At 37.3% G+C, this 6,000-nt stretch overlaps 1 pseudogene; it reads right to left on the bottom strand.

The window, feature by feature from the left end:
• The window catches only part of LOC132538660 (contactin-1-like), a 37,416-nt pseudogene that overhangs the window by 903 nt on the left and 30,513 nt on the right, over window positions 1-6,000 (bottom strand).

Genomic DNA, 6,000 nt, shown 5'->3' with positions numbered 1-6,000 from the left:
TATAGAAGGGCTGGATACAAAACAAGAATAATTGCCTTTATCGGATGCCTCCACATTTGCAAAGTAGAGATTGCCATTTGTCTGAGACACGAATCTTCCTTTGTCCATTGTGATATACAGGAAATTCATTCAGAAGCCAGCGGTAGCTAAGATCATCTAGAAAGAAAAAAAGTTGGCGTATAATCCCAGGAGAGGAATTACTGGATCATATGGAAGGTCCATGTCTAGCCTTGTGAGAGTTTTCCAGACTGCTCTCCACAGAGGCTGGACCAATTTACATTGCAATGCAAAAGGGTTCCTCTGTCCCCACAACCTCTCCAGCATTTGTTGCTGCTGTCCTTTTTGATGTATGCCATTCTAACAGGAGTGAGGTGATATCTTAGTGTTGTCTTAATTTGCATTTCTCTGACAATCAGTACCCCAAGGACTCCATAACACCCAACCAAAAAGAGGTATGTACTCCTATGTTTATAGCAGCACAATTCATAATAGCTAAAACCTGGAAGCAACACAGGTGCCCAACAACAGATGAGTGGCTGAGAAAGCTGTGGTATATATACACAATGGAATACTATGCAGCTATCAAGAACAATGAACCCACCTTCTCTGACCCATCTTGGACAGAGCTCAAAGGAATTATGTTAAGGGACCTAAGTCAGAAAGATAAAGATGAGTATGGGATGATCCCACTCATCAACAGAAGTTGAGTAAGAAGATCTGAAAGGGAAACTAAAAGCAGGACCTGACCAAATTTTAAGTAGGGCACCAAAGTAAAAACCCTGTGGTGAGGGGTAGACGTGCAGCTTCCTGGGCCAGTGGGGGGTGGGAGTGGGTGGGAGGGATGGGTCACAGTCTTTTGGTGGTGGGAATGGTGTTTATGTACACTTCTAGTAAAATGTAGTGATATAAATCACTAGTTAATTAATATGAGAGGGGTAAAATTAATTGTATGTCTCGAAGTTTTTTAAAACACAGACTGAGTCTTTTTAATATACAGGCTGTGTATTTGATATGCGAACTCTCTCAAAAGCCTAGACCAAGTAGATCAGAAGCAACCAATAGCACAGCTATATACAAGATACTGGGTACTATACAGCAAACCCTAACAAAAGGACTTTTCAAAGTTAACCCAATTACCAAATAATGTGATGATAACATTAACTATCGATTGTCTTTTTGAACCCTAAGACAGCAGGAACCTCATATCTCCACTATAGAGCCTCTACTTCCCCCAGTCCTGGAACCCTTGGATAGGGCCCACTTTCCCATATGCCTCTCCCAATCCATATCAAATAATATTGCATCTGTCAATCACAATCTAATCAACACAATGACTGCCACCTCAACATGCTTCACTTCAGACTGTGTCCAGAGACTTCACGTGTGGAATGAGAACCCTTCAGCTTCATTACTCGGGTAAGACCTTTCCTTTCATAGTATACTCTAATTTCATCTCAGGTGGTTCACATTCTAACAAAGTCCCAAAACCTAGATATAGACCGTGTTCTGTGAGAGAGAGCATATGTTCACACGTATCCACAAACTACTGAAAAATATATACCTGAAAGCAGAAGTACACTAGAGTTTGCAGTGAGTACCTCCCTAACACTTCCTCTCCACTATTCCAAGCTTTGGGTCCATAATTGCTCAACAATTTGTTTGGCTTTGTATGTTAACTCTCTTTACAGTCACCAGGTTCCAGATGTCATCAGGATGCCGACCAGGCTTCCCTGGACTGAAGACCCCACCAATATGTCCTGGAGCTCTGCTTCCCCAGAGACCCACCCTACTAGGGAAAGAGAGAGGCAGACTGGGAGTATGGACCGACCAGTCAACACCCATGTTCAGTGGGGAAGCAATTACAGAAGCCAGACCTTCCACCTTCTATAACCCTTAATGGTCCTGGGTCCATGCTCCCAGAGGGATAGAGAGTGGGGAAGCTATCAGGGGAGGGGTTGGGTTATGGAGATTGGGTGGTGGGAATTGTGTGGAACTGTACCCCTCCTACCCTATGGTTTTGTCAATTTATCCTTTCTTAAAGAAAAAAAAGAAAAAAAAAGAAAAAAAGTTGGCTACTAAATATTAAGACTTTCTCTAAAAGTAAAATTATGTTTTTTAGTAATAAGATAGCACATAATTTAATCTAGGCAGATATAGAGATAATTTTGAAATTAGGTCAAGACAAACCACAATTTCTCTTAAAACTACCATATTTAGAGTTAATGTTAACATAGTACTAAATAATTACATCTATCTTTGTAAATTATTTTATAGACAGTTAATACTCATTTCATTGACAGTCTAAATGACACTTAAGAGATAGCAAGTGACTTGCTAGAATTTTATGACTTTTAAACAGAATTAGGATTTTGTATCCTGGTCTGATAATTCCAAGACTCATTATCCATCTTTCCTACTGCATTACTAAGATGAGGTAAAATAAGATAACATATCATTTTGACAATGTAGATAGATTGGGAGGTGATTATGTTTAGAGAAATAAGTAATGTAATAAAAATTTGGATAGTTTTTACTCTTAAGTAGAATATAGATAACTGAAGTTTATAAGCTTGAGAAAATAAAACTAACCAAACCATCTCTCTAAGAATTTGTGTGAACTATGGTGGTTGTAAGAGGTGAACGCAGAACTTTGGTGGTGGGTGTACTGTTAAACTATATCCCTGTAGTCTTATAATATTGAAAAGCACAGTTAAATCACTAATGAAAATATAAAGAAATAAAGGTTATTAACTGTACTATGGTTTTATATTTTTTCTATCTGTATTTCTATTTTAAATTATAGAACTTAAATTTAGAAATTAGTTTATGTTATTTATTCTGCCATATTAACAAGTGAAACTACAAAAGCAGAAAGATATATTACTAGTTTTCTTAGATATTGCAAAGTATATCATATGCTAACTCTAACCACAGGTAATTTCTTGAGCTGAGTAAACACATGCAGGTTACTTAAGCCAGAAGCTGAATTACTTCATAATATGTTCTTTCTTCCACCATTATTTTTTCTTCCTATCTCCTATTCCTGCTTTTAGGAAGGAATGACTCTCAAGAAGTTACACATTGCGGTGATATACATGAGAATATTCTATGTAGTACCTCCTTATCAAAAAACATGAGTTCCCCTTCTGCACACCATGATGATCCTGGGTCCATACTCCCAGAGGGATAAAGAATAGGGAAATTATCATGGAAAGGAATTGGATATGGAATTCTGGGGGTGGAAACTGTACCCCTCCTATCATAAAGTCTTGTCAATATTTCCCTTTCATAAATAAATTTTTTAAAAAGCATGAGTTTCCTCTAAAACACCATGATATGTTGAGAAAACTACCACTAGGAACACCTTAAGAATAACTACCTTTGGAGTAAGGATCCCGTTTCGAATCCCCAGCTCCCCAAAAGCAGGGGGTTTACTTTGCAAGCAGTGAAGCAGGTATGCAGGTGTCTTTCTCTCGCCTTCTCTGCCTGCCCCTCCTCTCAATTTCTCTCTGTCCTATCCAACAACAATAACTATAACAATAATAACAATAACAACCACAATAAGGGCAACAAAATGGGAAAAATAGCCTCCAGAAGCAGTGGATTCTTAGTGCTGGAATCAAACCCCAGCAATAACCCTGGTGGCAAAAACATTAATAGTATATTATTTATAATATATTACAAATGCTCTATGTGCTGCATATTCAGTATATGTAAGGACCTTGTGCTTTGCGCCACGTGTGCTTAGCCTACTACACTACTGCCCTGCCCCCTAATATTGATAATTTTATTGTGGACTACAACACTCTATCATATTGCCAAGTAGAGTTCTCCTACTGATCTTGTTTTTCCTATTTCTTCTACCTTAGACCAAACTCAGGATTTCTGAAATACTGTTATCACACTCTAATATTTGTTGTAATTTAAAATTTAGGTACATAATAGCAGAGGAGAACCTAATGGGGGTTGAACTGTTATCTGGAAGACTGGAAAATGTTATGCATTTAAAATAAATAAATAAATAAAATTCAGGTACTATTATATAAAAAGAATAACTATCTTGGGTCAAGTTAGATAAAATTTTAAATGCAAGTTATTGGAATTTCAATATATTTTAAAACTTGTATAATTATGACACCACATTTTTATATTAGGGAAATCACAGTGGCTGTGAAAACTGCCAAAATAGTGCTATAGAGACCTTCACTACAAAAACATAAAAGATTTGCACATTTTCAAGGGTTAGCAAAATAATTCACTGGGCTAGTGAGCTTGCTTTATTCCTAGTGTGACCCAGATTCAAGCCTGGACCCCCAAAGAATTGGAGGGAAATCCAATCCCTCTTATGGCTCCTCTCTCTCTCTCTTTCTCTCTCTCCCTCCCTCCCTCTGTTTTTCAGTATGTCTAGAGTGGTACAGACATGGTGACAATTCCCCCCAACCCCTAGAGAAGTAAAGGCATGGTGATGACTCCTTTCTAAAAAGTCCCAAAAAGCTAGGGAGTAATAACAAAGGAATCCTTTAGATTGGGTATATATTTTTCTCCATCAATATGCAGTATCAGAGAATGAAGTGAATATTATTATTCTCCTATATAATTTTTAAAAATTTAGTACAAAAGTAGTCAATTAAATGGTTGATAGAAAATACAAATAAAGTAAAAAGAGAGATAAAATTTAAACCAGTATAGCCACAGGCCCTTTGGAATAACTAAAACATGCCTACTAGATATCTACAAAACGAAGACCCCCCCCAACTTTTCATCTGCATTATTCCAGCCTTTAGGTTCATGATTTTTTTTTTTGGCTTTATATGTTAACTCAATTTGTTTATATGTTAACAATTTGTTCGGCTTTATATGTTAACTCTCTATTCAGCCACCAGGTTCCAGATGCTACCATGATGCTGACCAGACTTCCCTGGACAGGCAACCCCACAAATGTGTCCTGGAGCTCCAATTCCCTAGAGCCCCGCCCACTAGGGAAACAGAGAGGCAGGCCAGGAGTATGATCGACCTGTCAACAGCCATGTTCAATGGAAAGCAATTACAGAAGCCATACCTTCCACTTTCTGCATCCCACAATGACCTTGGGTCCATACTCCCAGAGGGATAAAGAATAGGAAAGCTATCAGGGGAGGGAATGGCATATGGAGTTCTGGTGGTGTGAATTGTGTGGAGTTGAACCCCTCTTATCCTATGGTTTTGTCAGTGTTTCCTTTTTATAAATGAGAAATAAATAAATAAAATTAAATAATTTAAACCATCATAGTCTCCCCTCAGTGTTATCATTTTTAGCATATATCTTTCTAAGAGTGCATCTATCATTCTATGTTTTATCTGTATTCTAATTTAGAATCAGATAAAAGCCAGACAAAAATAAGAATAGGAAAAATTTGAAGAGAATATTTAAATTGCTGGATTGGATTCTTAAAATGAATAAAAATGTCATATACTTTTGATACACAAGGATATTTATAGTACATCCTAAAAGAGACTGTGAAACTGACTAATTTGAAACACTTTTTTCTATTATCACCTAAAAATCGGTATCTCTCAATAATTTCTATTATTACATACAATAAGCATGATATCAAAGTAAAGATTTCTTTGCCACTTTTTTTATTAACAACATAATGAATATAGCCATATACAAATATATTCAGAATAGTCTAAGTACACCACATTTATGAGAATATTTGGACCTATATTTTAATTCAAGAATTCATAACACTCTGGTCTGGCTATTTTTTTCTTTTTCTTCCTCCAGGGTTATTGCTGGGCTCGGTGCCTGAACCATGAATCCACCGCTCCTGGAGGCCATTTTTTTTTCCCCTTTTGTTGCCCTTGTTGTATCTTCGTTGTGGTTATTATTATTGCCCTTGTTGACGCAATTCATTGTTGGATAGGACAGAGAGAAATGGAGAGAGGAGGGGAAGACAGAGAGGGGGAGAGAAAGACAGACACGTGCAGACCTGCTTCACCGCCTGTGAAGTGACTCCC

The sequence above is a fragment of the Erinaceus europaeus genome, chromosome 5 (genome assembly GCF_950295315.1).
Source record: "Erinaceus europaeus chromosome 5, mEriEur2.1, whole genome shotgun sequence".
In the NCBI taxonomy this organism is placed as follows: domain Eukaryota; kingdom Metazoa; phylum Chordata; class Mammalia; order Eulipotyphla; family Erinaceidae; genus Erinaceus; species Erinaceus europaeus.
Note: the sequence above shows the minus strand (reverse complement) of the source record. Positions and strands in the feature narration are given on the sequence as shown.